This window comes from Cupressus sempervirens, chromosome 10 (genome assembly GCF_028749045.1).
Source record: "Cupressus sempervirens isolate cs-2001-9-10 chromosome 10, ASM2874904v1, whole genome shotgun sequence".
Lineage (NCBI taxonomy): Eukaryota > Viridiplantae > Streptophyta > Pinopsida > Cupressales > Cupressaceae > Cupressus > Cupressus sempervirens.
Window position 1 is genome coordinate 39872130 of NC_143127.1, and position 23716 is coordinate 39895845.

At 36.4% G+C, this 23716-nt stretch overlaps 1 protein-coding gene across 1 annotated transcript in view; it reads right to left on the minus strand.

The window, feature by feature from the left end:
- The window catches only part of LOC149532455 (uncharacterized), a 112338-nt gene that overhangs the window by 75018 nt on the left and 13604 nt on the right, over positions 1–23716 (minus strand). The gene's annotated exons all lie outside the window — the stretch shown is intronic.

The window sequence follows — 23716 nt, forward strand, 5'->3', positions numbered from 1 at the left end:
AAAACACCAAGGAAATCTCAACTTGTGCTCGCAAGCCCACCAAGCAATCTCCTTGTTTTCCAGCCGCAGCCCTAGCTCTTCTCCAAGATCCAAGTGTAAACTACCTCACATTCGGCACTCTATCCACACACTCACAACTCCATCACAATCCTGCTCTAAACTGCCTCACATTCGGCAAGACTCGAGAAAACTCGCTCTTCCGCTGCTCCCCACACTCAACTGAATGACTAAAAGACTCCACAAGACCCTTACTTATACCCAATTAAGCCACAAGTCGGCCCATAACACAAATTAAATACAAATACATAAATTAGATGCCACAAGTCGGCTTGCAACAGCAATTAAATGTCCAAAAATCGATGTCCGAGCAAAATCGCGATATCTCCTAGCTCCGATTGAATTAGAACTCGCGCATCGAACTGTGGGTAGTATTTTAGGTCCTCTACAACCCCTTAAGTGTGCAAAGGCTGATTCCCCAAGGAAAAGTGCACATCCATTCCGAAAGTCACGCATAGAAACTTGTCACACAGTTTGTTAGAAATCGATACTCCGGGAGAATTGCCATATCTCCCAACATATAAGGAATTATAACTTGCGCTCTTAACTAGAGATAGTACTCTAGGCCCTCTTCAATCCCTGAAAAGCGCAACCTCTAACTCATTGTGGAAGATTAGTTACATGGCACACAAAAGGAACCCAGAAACCAGAAAAACACATTTCCAACAGCAAGATAAAAACAGTTCAAACTTCAACTCAATCCATCCCATCTCTATGCAATCATGAGGAAAGGTTCCCCAATGTGTCTCTAACACATCCCTAACATGAAAAGCATAGCTCCACCAAAATCCAAACTCAATGCTCTTGCATGAAATTGTGTACTTAATTTCACTTTACACTTAAAGGTTTCTCGCAAATGCAACTGATATGGAAAGATAAGTGATGGAAGAGCAAAAAAGAAAGGAAAAGAAAAAAAATGGTTGCACTCTTTTTTTCAAATGGGAGGACTTATGGGGAAAACCCACCATCATTAATTTTTTCATTGCTTGCAAAACTAATGTAGTTTTATTGAAATCGCTAGATGCCTCCAACAAAGTAAAAATGCAAAAAGCTTTGGCTCTAATGTTGGAACAAGTTGTCATGGAGGTGGGAATTGATAATGTAGTGCACATAATAAATTGATAATACAGTAGCATAGGCGACCACTAGTAGAATCCTCCAACAGAATCACAGGACTATTTTTTGGATGCCTTGTGCAACATGTGGCCTTAACCTTCTTTTAAAGGACAAAGGCAAACTAGATTTGTTGACACCAATTGTAGAGGATGCAAGGAGGATCAAAAAAGATAGTGCATCCACCCTTGGAATCTTCACTTGATGAGAGAACACATCCAAACGAGAGAGTTGGTAAGACTATTCGTCACAAAGTTTGCAATGATTTTCTTACCATTGCAAAGTATTCTTGGTTCATTGACGGCTTTGAAACAAATGTTTGTGAGTTGAGCATGGCTAGACTCAACTTATTTGAAGAAGCTGAAAGGAGATGTTTCATGCATAGTCTTCAACAACCTATTTGTGCAAAAAACTATAGAGATTGTGAAGGCAAATCCAAATTGAATATTTCAATTAAATTCAACCCTTTCATTATAAATTTGTATCTTAAATGATTAATCTTCTTGCACTTTTCAATTGTAGGTGTTAGAGACCTTGGTTAAAGTTTCCCACTTGGTAGTGAAGAACAAAACCCCAATGGGATATTCTTAAGAAGTCATGGACATGATCGCCTCAAATTTGATCCCATTTGTGAGATTATTGATAGGTGGAGGAATCAGCTCCACCATCTCATTCATGTAGCAGGATACTTCCTCGACCCTCAATTTCTCTTCTTGGATTCCTTCTTAGATCCTAGTGGAGAGATTATGGAGGACCTCACTATGTGCATCATGAGATGACACCTAAGGTTGTGGTAAGAGACATCATTGTGGTTGAATTTGAAAATTATAGGGAATCAAGGGGTAAGCTATTCTCTTCAAAGTCTATTGAGAGAGAGATAAGTACTCAAACACCACATATAATGTTTGGAGTCCTTCAAATGCATCTTACACGCTAAAATTTTCACATTTACAATTTCACAACCACTAATTTGATAAAATATGTTTTGAATCTGCTTTCTAACCCTACAATATTTTATTTTGCAGAGTCTTGGTGGACAAATTAGGATCGAAATATCCCAAACCTCCAAATCTTTGCCCTTCATGTTGTGTGCCAACCTTGCAGTGCACCTAGTGGGGAGTGCAATTGGAGCTTGTTCAAGGCCATCGACAAGAAGGGGAATAAGTTAGCTGAAAAATGCCTTAATGACCTAGTCCTTCTACAATTGAAGGATGACAAAGATCATTATAGTGATTGGACAACACAGGACCAACCTCCATTGTTTATTGAGAATGAGATCTGTGATATGGGGATGTCGACAATGGAGAACGGGAGTAGATTTATATTCACATTGGATGCCATCTACATTACCCGAGGATATTATATGGAGAGGTTGGCAAAGGAGGAGAGGAATGGATTTGGATTAACGTTTGATAACATCTACATTACTCAAGGATGCATCCCCAAGATTTTTTTAAGTGTGCATGCAGGAGATTTTGACTTGAATTCTAGAGGAAACTTAACTTTGGCTCACAAAATAACACAAATTTGGCATAAGAATTCTACTAGTTATTATATTTTAAGGTTCTATAATGTATAAGTGCATGCTTTATCAATGTATTTGTATGAATATTTTAAATTTCCCTGCATATTTTAATTTTCCCTCATTTTACATAGTCGTCCCCTTTGCAATCCCCAGAAACTCGTCCTCTCCTCCCCTTATGTACCACTCTTGCAAACTTGGGGTAACCTTGGAGAATGGCATTGAAGAGGATGAAGAGGTTGAGAATGATAAGGTGAAATTATTGCCAATGCCAGTAGCATCTACATCCAAGATGGAGGTGAAGTCACGATTTGTGATGTCAAGCAAGGCATCATAGCCACAACGAATTCCTAGAACAATACCCTCTAGTTCTACCTCTCCCTTTTTTTACTAGAGCTAGGAAGAGGAAGATGTAAAATGTTTTGATGGAGTATTTAGTTTTAGTTTTACAAACAATTCACTATTTTAATTTTGTTTCATATTATCAACCATCAACACTCCACATGAGGATGCCATTTTGAACCCAATTTGCATTTAACTCAATAAAATATATCTAAACTAAGCTTGTTTCTTTTATATGCTCATTTATTGACTCATTACATGAATCTCCTTATTGAATTTTGCAAAAAGAATGCATTTATAATGAAATTTAAGCAATTTTTTTAGATGTCAATTTTTTGTCAAGTCACATTTTTAGGCCTTGACAAGTCTGAGCATGTCAACTTTGATTTGAGCCAATGCCACTACCAATAGGTTCACCATGTGTCAATGTCTCATCATCATCTTTTTCTATAGTGACTAGAAAATTCTTGAATAGATGCATCCAAGTTGGTACACTCAAGGGCTCCCAATTCATTGTTCGTTGACCCTTCCTCGTAGCGTTCTTGCTTATGATAAAAGGCACATATTGGAATAAAAATCATCTAGGTCTTTTGCATTTTTTCAGCCAACCAATTACACTTCATTGAGTGGATAAAGGAGTATGAACTCCAATTCCATTTAAAGAAAGAATTTGCAACCTGTCAAAATTGGAGAGAAACAAAAACAACTTAAAAATAAAAAATGCAAAATAAATTAAAAGAAAGCAAGTGCTAAACACTACAATACAAATGTTAACAAAAATACTTGCGGTGGAATCTTAATTACAAGAGGATGGAGAAACAAATGATCTTACCCAAAGAAGTATCAACATGTACAAGAATCTATGAGTGCATTTGTCTTGAAGAGCACAAATACTATGATCTTGTCCTAAGATGAACAAGTCAAACTCTTTCCTAAACATTTATCTGGGAAGTGTCTTTAGTGTTGAAGATTGCAGTTGTGATAGAGATCTTTATCTCTAGGAATATGGGTGATATTACTGTTATTGTCACCTTCAGCTGAAGAGGACATTTATGATGATAATTGTAATAGCAAATATAAGGACATATGTCATACAACATGCGTTAAGGCATGCACATGGAAATATAAAGAGTTGTGTATTTGAAAAATGAAAAGTCGTATTTTGGGAAATTCAAGAGATTTTTGGTTGTAATGTGAAGAGTCTCTCTATTTGTTATATATATCGCATCAAGCAAAACGCAATGTACACTATACACTTGAACATTTACTATCAATAAAGTGATATTTTGTTGTGTAGTTGGATTTTTCCCTTCATTTTGGAAGGGTTTTCCCAAGGTAACTTTTGGCATATGTTGTCTCTACCATGTTTTCTTTATTGCTATTTATCATTTATTTATGGGCAAAACTTAACATGGTATCAGAGCCTAGTTTGATAACAATAATAAAGTTATATCTTCTATGTGAGTTTGTTTTTGTTGCTCGATTTCTATTCTTCTTCAACACAGTTTCACTTGGCTATCTATTATTATCATCGGATTCTTTTTAAGTTGCATCTCCCTCTAGCCAAGTCTTTGTCTGGACTCCAGCATGCTATGTGTAAGGATGAGTTTATATGGGTTCTGAGGCAGCACAGATGCCTTGCAATCATATGTAGCTCCCTGATAGCATCTTCCCTTGGTTTGCTCATCACCTATTTGTCAAGAGATGATCTACATCCTCAGTTTTCTTGATCATCATTTGGATTTATTCTTGCAAAGATATTTTTATGTCCCTATTGTTTCTATCGTGTTTCGGTTGTTTCTTTTTGCCATGTTTGTAGAGCTTTTGAGGAGAGTTTATTATGACATGGCATCATGCGTATGTTAATGGGCATGATGTTGTCTATATCATCCGTTTATTTTTTGAAGGTGTCATCGGTTCATGAGATGCAATCGTTGGTTCTGTGAGGATGTTGTTTGGGCTTCGTAACAATTGTCATTTGCACTTCCATCATGGTGTGGTTGACTAATTTAATACAAGGAGAAAATGGCAATCAGTCTTATTCACTTTGCTCATCTTTCATCGTTACTATGTTAGATTTTTCTCTTATCTCTTTAAGGCTTTCCTTTTTTGGACTGCTTACCTGTAATTTTGAGTATTCGTAGCATTCGTTGTTCTCTCTTGTTTTTTAAGCTGCTTGACCTACGATATCTTGGTATCGTACTCACTATCTTTTTCTTCCGTCCCTTATTGTGGAAGTTTCGATGGTGTTTGAAATTCATTATGATCTCACGATTTATTTTTCTTGGTTAGCGAATCTTGAAATAGATCGAGGATCAAACAAGGAGCTATTGACAACCATTTTCTAGATGGAAGTCGTTGCTTCAATTTTTTCTTATTGTCAATATATTGTGAGAAAAGATATTGTGGACCCTTGCTTGAATCGTGTGAGGAATCTAGCAAATAATTGCACAAGACTCTTGATAGTCTCGTCTTTCATTTTTCTTATTCATTTGTGCCTTTCTGATTACTGAGGACTGTTATGTCTTCGCATAGATATTTGGACCTTTGTTTGGATATATTGAGAGGAGCAATACTAAGAATGGTGAAACATTTGATGAGACTTCACTAACTCGACAACTACCTTGTGTATGGAATGAAGTTTGAATGATAACAGTTGAAGGAAAAGAAGCCAAATCATACTTTATTAAGAGCAGAACATGGAGGACCTCCTTATGCAAGTAGTTACCATCAAAGGAAAGAAAGAAATTGATCTTTGAGATCATTCATTATCTGCACTAAATTAATTGGTGAATGTGGTATGCATGTAAGGAAAGTTGTTTCAAACTGACCCATAAAGTATAGGTGTCAAAAGTAATAAAGAAACTCATCTTTAATTCATATCCGGTGCCAGAGACTCGCGGTATAGTATTTTCCAGAACAGAATTAAGATCAGGATTAAAAGAGCTCAAGTCGGAAAGTTGTGGTAGTTATTAACACCATATTTCTTATTGGTTGTTGGCATTACAGTTGATGGAAAACTCAGTGCAAACATTAAGTTAAGACTATCTGAAGAAAATGGCAGATATCCTTTCAGTTTGAAGTCAAGCACATTAAGGAAAACGGCCATACATACTTTTCCAAGTGGGTCAGACAAATAGTAGTGTTATGGGTAGGGAATCTGCTACATACATCGGAATTCTGAAAATAAGTCTTCTGGGAATAGTGTGTATCGGAAGGTGAAAGGTTGTTTGAAGTAAAGATAGCTCCTAGGAGTTCACTTGGACAGCTTCTGGAAATTCACATATTTCTTCAGGCAGATAGATATGATCGTATCTGCAGATAGGAGATATTAGATTCTGGTACTCCTCAGATCTTAGGGCTCGACTCTATAATACACAGGAGGAAGCATAATGTGCATAGGAAGGTGTCTCTCATGATGCCGATTTATACTGTGCAAGGAAGAAGCTTGTGACTAATGATGTCTTCACCAATAAAATTCTGGAGATTGCTGACAGCAACTGAATTGAACACGAATACTAGACTACAAAGAGATAAGAATACTGTGATTATACCTTGAAACTGAATTTGTGTATATTTTATGATCACTCTTGTTCTCAGGAATCATCTAATTGAATGGAATTTTGGGTGGAATAAATTTTAAGTTTGTATTATATTACAAAGAAATAAGTATTTTATTTTAAGTGTTGATAATGAATTTGTGTTATATAGTATGGTTATAACATTGATTTCTATTATAGTTGATCTTATAGGCTTTTAATATCTCTCATGGTTGCAGGGTCCAACAAGAAGTAATGAGTCGAGATATTGACTTGATGTTACATATTCAAAGGGAGATGTTCAGATTTTTACTGCGGTGATCAACGTAGTTCCTGATTTAGAGGGAGTCCCTGTGGAATTCCTGCCATTCTTCAATATGTTAATGTTTTTGAATTTGACAATCTTGTTGGCAACAAGTCTCAATTGTGATTTTCCTTGTTGATTATGAGTTCTTATTCATGCAAAATTATTAATAGTTGCAAGGGAAGCTCTGAAAACCTATGTTCCACGGAGTTTCCGGGACGGGGACGTTTTAGGGGACGGGGACGTGTTTCCGGTACGGGTACGGGTCGAAGCCAAAATTTAGGGGACGGGACATCAGGGGACGGCGATTAAAAACATAGGGGATTTTTTTTACTATAGAGACAAAATTCAAATATGTATATCATAACATTGATAAACCATTCACCATAGACATTTTAGAAGATAAATACATGGAATATTATCAAATGGCAAATACTAAGTGCTTCCATTATAACAATATCACATACATATATAGCAAAAATTAAAATGCCTAAAGGCTTCAAGTATCATGCTGAAATCAGAATGAAATAAAGAGAAGTCCAACTAAAATAGTTGGTAAATAGTAAATACCGAACGCAGTCTTGCCTCACTAAACACAATCTTTGCTCATTGCTGCTACTGCTCTTATGTTTTTTTCCTTCCTCTTAGCAAGTATGTTAAATCGAAAAATAAGTAGAAGAGTTAGTGTTTTAATGGACCAAATATGGGTTGCATATTGTTATTATGTCTTTAAGATGACTAGGGGCCACACGAACAACAAAAATTAGGAAAAAATATTTTTTTGGGGATGGTTTGCCTTTACCAGATTGATTGGAAAAAAGGGGACGGCCAGCAGTTTCGGGGACGGATAGGGGACGGCAAAACTGTCCCCGATACTGCTGGCCGTCCCCAAGTTTCCTGCCCAAAAAAATTGGCCGTTTCGGGGACGTTTCTGAATTCTTCAAAAAAGGGACGTCGCAGGGTACGGCCAAAATCCGTACCCGCGTCCCCGTTTCGTACCCGGTACGGGTACTAGGGTACAGAGGCAGGAAACGCGTCCCCGTGGAGCATAGCTGAAAACTCTTTCACTGATAAAGGAATCCATAGTGAACGTCATGTAGAGATAGTCCATGATGTCATCACGTTGAGTGATTCCATGATGGAAGTTGGATGTCATGTTGAGAGAGTCCATGACAGCATCACATTCAGAGAGTCTGTGATGTAAGTTGGTTGTGAGCCTTGCAAGTATGTCATTTGAGAAATTCCATAACAACATCACATTGAGAGTCTGTGATGTAAGAACCTTGCAAGCTTGTCATGTTGAGAGAGTCTATGATGACATCACGTTGAGAGAGTCTATGATGAAAGTTGGTTGTGATTCTTGCAGGTTTTTCATGTTGAGTGATTCCATGGATTATTTTTTTTTTATGAGAATAGATGTGATTAGAATTTATCATTGACATTTTTTAGTTGCAGCAATGTATGACTGCTATGCTAAAGATCTCTCTCTTGTTAAGAGGGAGTATTGAAGATTGTAGGTGTGATAGAGATCTTTATCTCTAGAAATATGGGTGTTATTACCATTATGGTCACCTTCAACTAAAAAGGACATTTATGATAATAATTGTAATATTAAATATATAGATGTGTCATACGACATGCGTTGAGGCATGCACATGGAAATATGACGAGTTGCATATTTGAAAAATGAAGTCATGTCTTGGGAAATTCAAGAGACCTTTGGTTGTAATGTGAAGAGTCTCTCTATTTGTTATATATATCACATCAAGCGAAACACATTGTACACTTGAACATTAACTATTAATAAAGTGATGTTTTGCTGTGTGGTTGGGTTTTCCCCTTCATTTTGGAAGGGTTTTCCAAGGGTAACTTCTGGTGCATGTTGTTTCTGTTATGTTTTCTTTATTGTTGTCTATCATTTATTTATGGGCAAAACTTAACATTTTGAATGACCATTTGTATCTGTAAGAAACTTCACTATTTCTATATGGTGTTCTCCCTAGCAAGCAACTATAAGCTATATAGTATTTCATAGATAATGCATGCAAGTGCAATAGTGTTTTCATCTTGTTCCAACAATGATAAATGATTTTTTCCACACTCAAAAAAATGTTTCTTCAAGGTCATTCTCTTTTATGCTATTATGCCCATTATTTTTTCTATCATGGAGTCAATGCCATCATAGATTTCCCTCAAACATGACCAATTTGTATCAACAAACATGATCATACTCAAGATAGGCTCAATAAAATTTATAGCACATTCCACATGACTCCGTCAATCCCAAGCTAAGATTAATAACTTGACCTTCTAGGCCCTTTGCAACTTTGATTGCTTCGAAATACTACATTGGTTGCTAATAACCATGACACCCTATGCCTCTCACACCTTCACAAGTCATCTAAAAGCAATTGTGTGATGCAAATTGGGTCTCAACAACCTATGATATGTACAATATATGTTAATGACACAATAAAATATATTATACACATATTAAAGACGGCATAATGAAATTAAATAACAAATTCAATAATTAAATTGAATTTACCCTCAACAATCCCAAATTTGAAAAAGTCCTAAAAATGCCTTGTGACATACAATTGTTATTAGCAAATATCTTTCACCCACTCTATTTGAATGCAGATTGCTTACTTCTCCAAGCTAAGTGATGCACTAGTGTCAAAAAGATGTGTTCATATCTTTCTTCAAACTGCACCTTTTTGTATTCCCTTTGATGATTTGGACACATTTTCAAGATTCGGCGTCTCTATGAATTCATGAGAATTTTAAATATGAATTTTGCATCTTTAATTTTCCCCTCACAATCAAATGCCTTCAAAATTATTGCCCCTTGGGAGGAAATTCAATAACATTTATTAAAGGATGATTTTTGCAATCTTTCTATCCATTAGAAAAAATAGAAAAACTCATTTTAATCAAAGAATTCCAACTTGGTTAGAGTGGTCTCTATAACAAATTCCTCTTGCCGGTAAGATGGTGCACACCTTTTCATACCCAAAACTTGTGAAATTAGAAGTATTAGAAGGTACATTATTGATTATCGCCACCATTTCCCACCAATATGGTGACCACACCAAGTTGATAGGAAGACCATTGGCATAAATGAAATGTGCAACTTTTTCCTCCACAATGTCTCTTGCTTCATTTTGAAATTCCTTGTACAATGGGCATTTTTTGCAGGAAGGAGTGGGATCTTTTGAGTAAATAGGTATCTCCAAGAAAGAATGTTGGGAGGCTAATTAATAAGAATTTGTTGGTAAAGTAATGAAGGGTGCTCTCCTTAACACCACAAACACATAACAAAAATAGAGAAACAACAATAGTCTGCAAGAACCAAAAATGGGCTTCTTATTATCTCCAAAACTACAGAATCGCAAATTTCAAAAATACAACATGCAAAGTCACATGGGTGTTTTCCTTACAATATTTTGTAAGACAGAGCCACCAACAACCACTCAAAACTGCCCTAAACAACCCTACACGCCTTCAATATGGGCAATTTTCCACCGCCCAATAAGGTTCTAGAATATAGCCCTAACCCTTGAGGCCAACCAACTCTAATTATTTTATTTTTCACATTTTATTACATTAGAGTTGACTTATAACTTCAAGTAACCCAACTTTCGAAGGCCATAACTTTTTAACCATAGCTCTGATTGGTTAGTATAACCATTTTTTGGAAACGACAATTCTTGATCTATAGCGTCCTACTTGCATATGCATCATCAGTCGGGGTTTGACCTCATTTCGAAGCCTCTTAAAGCCTTCAAAATTGAGCTCATAGATTTTGTACAGAAAATCCTCAATAACTTCACCAATACAGATGGTATGGCAATGAAACTCAACTGGCAGAATGACATATTTAAGATGAATCTCCACCTACGAAATCAATACATTCTAAGTTCATATCACCAACTTACTAAAAATAGTAAGTTTCCACAAATAGTATCTCTCCACTGAAACAACCCTTATTGAAAAAGACAGAAACAAAAATATTTTTGGGTGATGCAAGATTGCACTTACACCCAAGATGCTCCTGCGTTATAAAGTCGTTGATGTTTTCATTGCTAAAGAATTTTATACTAGTATTGCTCTTTTAGGCACAGCATCAACTTCTTGTTCTCTACTGTATACCACAATTTTTTCGTTTGACATCCATTCCTTAATGGCCCTTTACATTCTCTATTCCTTTCCCACTTACGCCATAAAAGTGATCTTTCACTCGATAATATGGCTCTTCACGTTGGTTTTACACACATTACAATTCCAAAGGAATGGACCACTTCATGGAAAACCATAACATTTTTCCATAAAGGATATGCTCTATCAATTTATTTATTTTTTATTGCATCCAAAACCATTGACGCTTATTGCAGTTTGATTTTGTTGTTATAAGAAAATATACAATTGTAAATTAAATAATTAAACACAAGCCTAAGATAAGTACAAACTAACAAAAGTTCAAAGCAAAGGTCAAAAAACATTATAACAAATAGTTAAACTTGTTTCTTTTTTCTAAATAAAAAAAACCTTGAAAAGATTCGTCAAAAGCTTGAAAACATTGGTTAAAAGACAAAATAATAGGGTCAAATGCTTTCTTAGATTATTAAATCTCCTTTGTGCAAGCTACCTTTGCTCCTTTGGCACTCCCTGGTCGATCATCTTTAGAAAAAACCAACAGCTCTTCAAAATGCAAAAATGAGAAAAGAGAGGGTGAAGGGAGCAAAATGATCCTTGTTTTGGGTGAGATGATGCTTTTGGGCTCATTTTAGCATGCTTGAATGTAAATAAAAGGTTTTAAAATGTAAGGGTACACCCAGATATGCATGGGATGCACCCTGTACGCCTCAATTTCCCTATAGGAATAAATTGTTAAAAAGTTAGGTACACCTAAATACACTCAGATGTGCCCCAAGTTCCTTGTGGAAACATGCATGCGTTCCCACAAGGAACCTACGTCATGTATGGCATAGCCTTGCATAACTACAAACAAACAAGCACCAAGACGCTCCTAATATCAATATGGGGCCGATTCTAGGCATACCTAATAAACTAGTTTAGGAGCTTCAGTTGCAGAAGAAATTTGTTCATTATGAATATGGATTTGTAATTTTTATTTAACTTGATGGATGATATATAATATGAAATATGATGAGTATTGAACTCATATTTTGATCTATAAATGAAGGAGAGCTACTTATGAGCTTTCTAAATTTAGTTTTATGCGAGATTTTTGAGATTAGTTTACAAGTTCAAGTGTCTTTTATTTTTTGGAGTTTTTGTTGAGCCCCAATCTTAATCAAATATTAGGCCTACCAAGTTTTGTCGAGTCAAAGTTTTGAATGTTGCTAATTTTTTTATGTATCATTTCAACCTTATGATAAATGATGGATTCATTTGATATAAAACTAAATTTAAATGAAATCAAATTACAATGCAGCATGGAAACTAAAGATACAATTATACAATTCAAATCTCAATAATTGACATGTCATTGTTTAATCAAATTATTATTGTAAAGCTAGATCAATATAGAATACAACAATATGTCAAAAATTAAGTTTAAGGCAAACTCTGGAAAGGGAAAATGTCCTCAGTTATCATGTCCATATTTGTTTCTCCATGCCTCAAGCACTTAAGCATCATTACCATCATGGCATAAGCATCAACATCAAAACATCACAAACAAAATTGTCAAGGTATTACTCTTCAAAGATGCTCAAAGGCACCCTTGCTGATAATTGTTGTTTGTCCTCAAAATCCTTGTTATATATTATGCACCGTCATGATAATCATCTTATGCAAAGAGGTAGAGACTATAAAGTATGACTAGTTTGTGCACTTTTCAAGAGGTTAAGTTTGTTCATCTTCACAAAACTGATGAAGCCATAAGCAAATCAAAATTTGTCAGTTCTAAAGGAACTGGTAATATCTGACAACATACAAATAGCAAGTTTTCAGAGATTTGGGATTCCATCTCCAGACATCATCCACTAATCATCAGATTCTTGACTACTAAAACCCATAGAAAATTTATTTTTCTTTCCTCCCATTGTATTAGTAATAGTGGATCCACTAAAATGTGGTATCTTCCTTTCCTCCCATTGTGTTGATGGATCCACTAAATGTTGTTTCCATACTATCCTTCCTTGTTAGAAGCCTATCTCTACACCTTGAAATGCTAACATGAGCATTCTTCCAAGGTTTTCCGCGTCACATTGAATTAGGTATATTGAGCCACTATATGTAGTAGTGCGTTTATAATTCTCGCCTATATTGAATAATCTCTACTTGTACAAGTCTAGCATGAAGTCTCACAGCTAGCAGTTCTCAAGTAGCATAATACATTTTATACTTACCAAGGATCATTGTAAACCTCTACAATACTAGAAGAATCTACAACTACCCCTTACTGCAATGACCAAAAATGAAAATAAATACTTCTAACCTACCCACCGATCATCACACAATATAAGCTACTTCACTCTTTTTCCCTCTTCTATTATGGACTCTCGCCAACTTCGCCACTCACTGCCAACATCCAAGATCAGCAATAGCTCCTATGCATGAATTATCTAGGGAAAAGAAGGATGGTAACCAAATCTTGTTATTGGGGACTTCATTTTCAAATACATCAGCACAGTAATCAAATACAACTGTCAAAAACTCCCTAGTCGCCTGCCCCAACCTAACATCCAATCAAACTTCAAAAATGTCTTTATTATGGAAAGCATGTGCACTAGAATAGATCTATCTCCGTATAACTTTATAGATGCCAGGAGGATGTTCCATATTTGGTAGAATGCTACCTCAGGCTCTGGCTTTCCTACAGATAAATTCAGGGAAGTATCTCTTCCTTCTTGATTAGTCAGTTACTGTGTAATTGGTGAACTAGTTGGGGTGCGAGTGTATGAAGCACCCGGCTTTCTCGCCTGTTATCATATCCAAAAGACTTGAGGAGTCAATCCTTGTATTCTTGACATAGAATTTGTGATGGGATTGGTGACTCAAACCTTTTGCAAAACACTTGGCACACTTCAGAATATTTCAAATACATGTAGGAAGGATCTATGGTAGTAATAAAATGGTAGTGTTAAAAATTGCATATCCTTCAAAATTCACACTATATCATGAACTTATTTTGGCATCTTGAGAGAAATTATCTTAGATGTTAAATGTTAATACTTTTGTTTTACATTTCTCACATTTTCAAGATAATCTGAGCTCAATTTGAATTTTCCTAAATGAGAGCACAACATGTAACATGCTAGCATCCAATGAAAATTCATGAATGCAATGGCCATTTGAGTGTTACTTTTCCCTGCTCTCATAGATAATTGGGAAAATAAAGGCTTTCCATGTGAATCCAAACTGCTCTCTGATTTCTAATTTGCCTTCTGGTTTTCCAATTTTAATTTTTGGCCTCTCATTCAATCACTTGCGATTTCTTTCTTCAAGCTCTAATATAAGAAGAAGAAAATCAGCAAGCTACACAGCTATACCATCATTTTGCACGTGATCTCTACTCTTTTCCAAGCTAAAATTTTTGTAAGATTGTCACAGAAATTAAAGCTACGAAGCATTGATCTTGTTGAGAATTTTTGAAAGCTTCAATTGACATTGCCCTTGATTATATTGTTCCCTTTCCCTTGTTATTAACCTCATTTTATTGTAGTCTGTCAATCATAAGTGCTATCATAGCACATTTAAGATCATTTCGATCTCAGCCATTGTCGTTTCAATTCAAGCACTTTACTTTTAATTTGAAATATATCAAAAATCTACGTTGTCTATGGAGGTAGAAATACCAACAGGGGGTTTTGACAGAGGTGAACCACTCAACAGTCACAAAACTGTTCAAATGTTTCAATGTAATCCAATATATAAAACCTAGGAGACGAAGGCTCCTTAAATAAAGATTACAAGGTTGGAGTGCTAAATATAGCAACAACTTAACTTAAGATGACCAGTATATTATGTTAATACCCTCCCTTACTTGTCATCATGCTACTCTACTGAAGACACAATTTGTAGGTTTTAGTCAGAAGTGCGAAGGTCGCTCCTCCTCTTCAAAATAACCTACTGCTACTTAGACCCTCCCTGGATCTACAGAATGTTAATGACCAAGAGTACCAAAATATGTCCAACCTGATGTTGGGTAAACAAAAGACTATCCCTAGAGATGAGTTGTTGGAACTGAAAAAAACTTAAAATCACAATTTGTGGAAAAATCAGCTAAACCTCCAAACATGATTTTGGAAAAAACTGAAAAAAAAAATTGCAGACATTCACCCTAGCAATTCCAGGTGCGACCCAAAACAAATTGCAGGACACCACATTTTTTGTGGAATAAACATCAAACCCTAAAATTGAAGTTCACAAATCAATGTCAATGTAACACGGGGACACGTCACCCCCCCCCCCCTCGGAAAACCCCAACGCGCCCTGGTCAGGGACTTTGCATTCCCATGTCCCCCCACCACTGCCTTCAGGCCACCATATCGCTGCCAGGGGGTTTCTGCAAGCAAAAGTTGCAGCTGCAGCACTTGTGATAGAAAGGGGGTTTACTAGCTACCTATAGTAAAGGTCACTGCTACACACACACTACATTTGCATACTTATGAATGTGCATACATGATTTTATACATGTTCTAATATCATGCTACTCATTGTTGCTTAAGATATATTTGACATTTATGTTGCAACTTTGCTATCTTGTAAGTATTTGGTATTATAATTTATTAGCTCTTATACTATTATAAATCATTCCATAACTAGCATTTCAAGTACTATGTGTATAATATATTACAACAATCCAACCCCAACAAACACCACCCCCCCCCCATGGGGTTCCCCTGCTATCCCTGGATTGAAGCTCTTTTTCCCTATCCCAAAAGCCCATCCCCTCGTACCCCTGTTACGCTGCAAATCATCATTTTTTAATGGTAAAAAACCCTAAAACCGGAACACCTAACATATTTTTTGGGAAAGAATTAGAAAACCCTCCAAACAAGAACCCATGATTTTTCCGGACAAAAATATACAAAACCTAGACAACCTCAAAGACCCTCTATTCTGAAGAGAAATGCCCTCCCAAAATCCTAAGCCCTACCGTGAGTGAGTCAAACCCAAACCAGTTCCTACTCTGATATCATGTTCAATTATTTCAATGTAATCTAATGTATAAAACAGAAACAAGTCTCTTTAAATAATAACATGTTTTGGGGAAAGAATTAGAAAACCCTCCAAACAAGAACCCATGATTTTTCAGTACAAAAACATACAAAACCTAGACACCCTCAGAGACCCTCTATTCTGAAGAGAAATGCCCTCCCAAAATCCTAAGCCTTACTGTGAGGGAGTCAAACCCAAACCAGTTCCTACTCTGATACCATGTTCAATCATTTTGATGTAATCTAATGTATAAAACAGAGGAGAGAAGTCTCTTTAAATAAAGATTACAACTGGAGTGCTAAAAATAGCAACAACTTAAACTTAAGATGACCATTAAAATGACTATCATATTATTTTAACTAAAAAGAAGCTGCTCCCTCTGTTTGCAAGCTTTCGTTGGAGAAGCAGCAGTTGCATTTGGGGATCTCTTTTCCAGTTTTTCATTTAGTATTTTGAATATATTTCATTTTCATTTTTACATAGGTTTTTGGCATTTTTGCCAAAGTTAGTGTTGTATTCGTGCCTTTTAATATACCTCAACAAGTTTTTTCTTGTGATGTATTCGTGCAATTGAATTTTCTGTGTCCATAGTACTTTTGTTTGTCTAGACTGCACAACACCATGACGGCACAAACATTCTCGCACCATATTAGTTATATCCATTCTAAGAACTTGTCTATATACTTTGTAGATGCATTCTATTGAGACAAATGACTTGCAACTGTCTAATTTTTTGAAGCCCGAATGTGTTACTTTCTTTGGAAAAAAAACATTTCTTGTTGAAAGTAGATACCAGTAATAATACTGCCATGCATCACCCACACGCACTCAGAGATCAAAACTCCTAATTGATATAAGATGTAACTAGTACTTCACAGCATAAACCACATTGTGTTCAAACTTTGAATAAGATTCCTGCAACTGCTTTGAATCAAAAATCCTGCTAATCTGCAAAACTGTGAACCCATTGTCACCATATAAACCACAGGAGAGAGCCCAGTCTTTTCTGATACATTACAAAGATCCCCATTTGACAATGTATCAGTAACATTAATTAGTTGCCAGGGATAATATTGGTCAACTCATTCATGCAACAGCGAACTGTAGCATCCTTCAAATCTAGTTTATTCCACTATTTATGCATTGCTCTTAGATACACATTGTTCAAGTAGTTCAAATCTGGTTTAATTCCTCTATTTATGCATTGCTCTTAGATACACAACGTTCAAGCAGGCTGGTGTGCCATGCTCATCTTGAGTTTGCTTGGGGTGCATAAAGACGGCATTGAACTGCTATGATTTTTTTTATCATCTCCTAGTAATGAGGAGAGAGATTGACATGGAAAGATATTCTATCAACAAAATCTTACAAATTTGATCATCTTAATCTTAATGTTGCTGATATTAGAATATTTCTTGTGGCATGAGTGCTCCAGCAGTTTGAGATTACATGAATTTTTCAATTTAATATTTAACAATACCTCCATTCTAATAAAAACCAATATTGTTAGAAAAAGCATTACAGATTATTACACATCCCCTTTATTACAAGGGTATGCTAATGTACCTAATGATATGCTAATGTACCTACTACATTAGTATATGCTAAGGAAAAAAGGATGCAGAAAAAGCTGGTTGTGTACGAGGATATGCTAATGTACCTACTACAGATCATGCTAATATGCCTGCTGCTGATGTTCCCGCTGCTGAACCCATGGATGCTGCTGTCACAGACCCTTGTGATGTTCATACTGCAATGCTCCTATTGTTGGTGTGGCTGCTAAAAAAGCTTGGTTCTTCAAGTTCTGATAGTTTTGCTTACTACACTAGCCTTTTAATCATATTCTATGTAATATGCTCTGAGTTGTGTACAGCCAAAGGCTGATCACATATTTGCACTGTTAAACTACCGATAATACTCCAAATCTTTTAGTATGTTTATCAACTATATTCAATAGAAGAAAAAATCAAACTTCAAAATGGGAAAAAATTCAAAAAAAACAAAACAAATGCACATTAATGAATCTTCAGTGTGAGTGAAGCAGATGAGCCCAACTTGGCAGCTTCCCGAAAAAGTGAGAGAAACATGACAAGTGGAGTTTTTGTAAAGGGCTTCTCCAAATTGGGAACTTGCAATAAAAACGACAATAGCTGTCTAAAATTGGCTTAACAATTAAAGCACAGCTTTCTGGTTAGAACTCTATATAAGAAAGCCTTCCTCATTAATTTTCACACACAGAAATCGAGAAACAAGTTGAGGGCAAGGATTTCAGGATTTCAGGAGAATCTGTGAAAGGATTTGAAGAAAATGCATATTATTTTTCAGAAAGAGAAAAATCTGGGAGAGAGAAAGTCGTTGCTTTCAGTTGGAAAAGTCAGAAGAAGCAGTAAATTTTAAAGAAAGGATATTCTTTTTGCAGTAAGTTTGAAAATTCAAAGGAAAATGCATGAATTGGAGGAGAGAAAATCTTGTTCTAGAGAGAGAATGCAGGATTTTCAATTAATCTACCAAAATTTCTCTCCTCCAAAGGCAAGCCTATTTGCAAAGAAACAAATTGGTTTTCTTTTTTGGTTTCCTGCATACTCTTACGTATGTTAATTTTTTGTTTGGCAGGAAGGAGAAATCGCAGAACCAAGGGGAATGAGTGTAACTAGAAGGCAACTGATCAAAATGAGTAGAGAGGATACTATCCAGAAACCAAAATTGTGTAAAAGTGAGCAGATGTCAGTTACACGAATTTAGGGTGCCTTCGACATAAGCAAGTTCAACAGGAGGATGTTTGAAAACAAAGATCATGAACCAATGCACTTTGCTAGCCAGATTGTGAATACTGGAATCGTGGCTGCAGCTGATTCTCTTCCAGCCTTTCAACATGCAGAATTGATCGTAGAATGTACAAGACACTACAATCTAAATGACAGACCAGTCAAAGATCCAGACAGAAAAGTCATAGCTGATCTCTCTCCACAGGCAATCTCAGAAGCATTCAGAATCCCTACTCTCCGAAAAATGGTACTAAAATCAAAAGTGCAAGCACTCAGAGTTTTCAACATTGTGAAAGTGTCATAAACAGTAAATGGTTGCAGAAGAATAGACCCACCATTCCAAGTTGCCTAAGGAGCTAGTCTAGCTCGATCTTCAATGCGAGTAAAGTGATTTAGCCATGATGCTAAGCAGGATATTCGGGACTCCACAATCCTATGAGCTTGAGGCATGCAAGTGGTACTTCATCGAACGGGTACTTGGGGATTCAACAATGTGAATTGAGTTGGACTAATTAGTGACAACCTGACTGAGCAACTGGTGAATTTGGAACAGCCAAGAAAGTTTTATATGAGCTCCTATGTCATCTACATGTTGGCTCGAAATACAAAGTATGATTGATTGAGGTGTAAAGGAACGATTGGAAGTGGTTCTCAGCACCTAAAGGTGCACGAATTTTATGCTCAATTGCATTTATATGCCAATAGATATTATGTTAGAGTCAATGACATCTTTGCAATGTGCATTGTCAGAACTCTATAGGAGAACTTGCACAAGAATGATTGGAAGTGGTGCTCAGCGCTTAAAGGTGCATGAATGTTATGCTCAATTGCATCTATATGCCAATAGTGATTATGTCAGAGTCAATAACATCTTTGCAATGCGCATTGTCACAACTCTACAGAAGAACTTGCACATGAAACTATTAGTCATGGCAATGAAATTCGTAGAGTATGGAGCTTGATTCATCAAGTTCCCTACCTTCTCTGACATTGGAGTATAAGGTTTTTTTGCCCAGCCATATAAACTCCAAAGATATCCTATTGATAAAATGTTGATGTTGGAGATCATTCAGCTACCATCTGTTTATGATAAATTTCAAAAAGGAAAGACGAAGTCGGGGCTAGAATTCCCAATTTCTATTGGAGAAGATAAGGTTGAAATGTGCCCATGTTTTAAGGCGAGTGAGAGATCATCAAACAAGTTACATTTCTTCAAGATGCAACTGAGGGGTAGGCATGACATTCATATCAAAGAACCCCAACAGAAGAGGCAAAGATCAGAAAATACTCCACCATCACCTAGCTAGACTTCAAGTCTATTGGAGATGGGTCCTTTCACCAAGGAAGTAGAGACAAGCAGATGAAGAAAAGAGCAAGAGGATCACATGGCCAGACTAGTGCAAGATAGGGAAACTATCAATGCCTATCAGGAGTTTGCCCGAGGAAGAAGCAAAGAGAAATATGTTGCCACTCAGGAAAGTCTCGACACTATCCTAGAGCGACAAATAATTAAAACCGAGGTTCCTAAAGCATAAACAAAAATTCCTCTAGTAGAGGTAGAAGTTACTGTAAAGAGAAAACAATCTCCGAGACAAAAGCAAAAAGTCATGTAGCCAAAGAATAGATTGATATAAGAGCAATACAAAGGCAAGAGAGTTGACAATGCAAAATGGTTAGAATGTCGACGCTTATGGTGGATAAGACAAAGGATAATATTACTACCAATGAGTACCATGCAACAGAGATTGGTCTAGGACATGCCCGGCAAGAGAAAGGTATCAAAGATTTTGACAGCTTTGCACATGCAATGAAAGATAAGATGAGGAAACTAGAAGGAAAACATCAAAAACAGAAAGGTAAGATAAGGCCTTGTGTGAATACATAAACCGCCTACCTCATCCAGTGAGAGAAGAAGGCTCATCCTTTGTTCCTCCTCCAATTATTCTGGCTAAGTTAGTGGAAGATATAGACAGAATCATACGGATTGCTCAGGGTGCAGAAGTTTGGATAGAAGGCATTTAGAATGAGGCATACAGGCACGTTGAAAACTTAGTGCAAATTTGTAATAGGGAATTGGTCATCCTCTCAAAAATACATTGCATGGATGAGTCAACAAAAGATGAACGCATGTATTGACATGAGGTGATCTCAGGCTTGCATGATTTAATGGAGACTCCCAGGCAAATATTGATTAAAGGCAGAATTTTGGGGAAGGAGATATATGACTTGACCTAGTGGTGTAGCACAGTGATCATAGCCAAGCAAATGTTTGAATATTTCAGCAAGTAATCCACTTGATTGAATAGGGTAGTTGAGAATATTCAGGAAGGGATCTCCAATACAATTGCATCATTGGTATCACAAAAATTGGACAAGAATGAAGTAACAACTGTTAAATCTGAACTAGAACCTAATAATGAACATCTTCATGTATCCTGGGAAAAACCCTCTACTACGAGGGAAACAACTGTCATGTCCCCTCCCCCACACTAGTTCTATGGGGCCAGGCTAATCTATCTCCACATCCGGATAGATTAACCACATCACCAGTCAGGATGCCTACCAGTCACAAGGGAGATTTATCTTAAGTCGTCACTTAACGTATTGAAGGTGTTTTAATAAAGTTACTTTATGTTTTAAAAAGTCATGTACTTTATAAAATAACTTAAGTGACTAGAGGACGAAATTGGAGTTTTATCCCACATCTCTTATTCCAACGCTTTTCCCTCACTTTGAGGTTATAAATAAGAGTCTGTCTCGAGATTTACACACAAGAATTTATGAACTCAATATATTGAAAAATCCGGTTGCTTTAATGTGACTGGCAAACTCTAAGGACAAAACCCCTCGAATTATTAAGGAAGTTGGACGTCACCCCAACTCCTCATTTTTGGATTCAAAAAGGCAAATTATGGCAGAAATCGGCAAGGAGACATATAACATTGTTCTTCAAGATTGAAAGTAAGTATTGGTTTAAGCATACATTAATAGTAATAACCAGACTTATTGTTTTTCCTCTTTAGTGGTAAAGGGTGGCTACGTCATCTAAGAGAGCATAAGAGTTGAATGGGAAAACGTGGATCGGTGTAGTCTTTCCTACAGTCGCCAAGTTAACACACAATCTGATAAGATATCCGCAAGAGCAAGCATAATCTTACTATTCTTAGTTCTGCATACTAACGACATGCCTTCCAGCTAAGGGTATTCACAGGTTCATAAGATTAGACGACTCCTGTTTTGAACCACGTCTATGTTGTTACTTTGCCAGGAATATTGTTCTACGGTTTTGATAACAATCGTCATGGATTAAGAACGAGCCATTGATAATCACGGTACAGAGCCCATTCCAAAGTTGGCAACTTGTGTGAATGCGGCAGTATATGGAGAAATGTTCACGGAAGTCTTTGTTTGATGCAAGGCATAGGAACTAGCAATAGCATCAATATTCACTTACCTTTCTATATGCACAAACTGGATTCATTCAACTCACGGGCAGTAGGATAAGGTTCTCGTGTCGATTAGCAAACGGGTCAGATATCTAGAGGAGGTGATGAATTGGACACTTGCTATGTGTTCAAACATATTCTCTGTCTTCCATCTCAATGACGGATCTTTCCATTCTCTACTCACCCTGCACTAATTATTTACGTAACAGATACAGTATATAGGTTGTAACCGCATTTCCAATTTATATGTTAAGGGCTCAATTGATTTGCTATGTATGAGCATAAGGTGTTATCTTTAATTTCTGAATCAGTTCTATTTCAATCTTTTGCTTGAAGTACGGGTATTTATATATAGCATATCCTCCTCTTAGCTTAGTCTTCAAGGAAATGGGAAGCGTTGATAGCAGTACTAAATTTACTCAAGAAACTGGTTACATAACATCTGTTTGATGAAAATCTCGATAGACCAAACCCGATATTTTTCATCCATTTCAGCAAAGAACATTACAACAACCCAGCCCCAAAAAGATGATTCCTTTATTTATTTAGAAAACTTGATTACACAGGTCAGAGCTACTACTCTATGAACACAAGAACCAACAATACAAACAACTCTGATGAAGGCAGGTGAAAACCCCGATCATCAAAATATATTAGAGTGATAGACTATCAACACTTCATAAATCTTGAGAAGTAGACTAGAGAGTGCAATCGACAGATTATGCACACAGAGAATGACCAATCTACACATTGTATATGATGTCGTTCACCTTTAAAAGGCATATCATATTTCACAAAATGGTCATAGATTGCCATGAGATGATAATAGTGATAGGTTAACGAAGTTGCACGATTCCATAATCGCATGAGGAGTGGCCTGTATTAGCGGTGACGGAAGGAGGAAGCACCCACGTTGCTTGTCGTTTTCCACAAAGTGTCGGGTTGCCTTCATTCGTTATACTTCTTGCCAAAATGGAACCGTTGCCAATTAATATCCTTCTTGCCAAAGCATAATCGTTGCCAATTAGTATGCGGGACCCAGAGTGCAAGGGGAGATGAAATATAAGACACCTACAATACACGCAAACAAAATCCTCCAAAGACATTAATTAATATTTAATACAAATTTGCCAATTTCATAATTGTAGTATTCGCAATTTTATATAAAGCTAAAATATTTAACACTCCCTCTTAGCTGATATGAAATTTAGAAACTAGATGAAAATGTATTCATATGCTCAATTATTTATAATCATGGAATAGCTCACATGAAAAATAATTTATTCATAACTAATAATCATGGATTTGCTCAACATGAAAAATATGTAAGACTCGCAGCTAATCCTTTACTCGTGGACTCTCGCAACATGAGTGGTCATGGAATCTCTCAACATGACATCCAACTCGCACCATAGAATTTCTCAACGTGATGA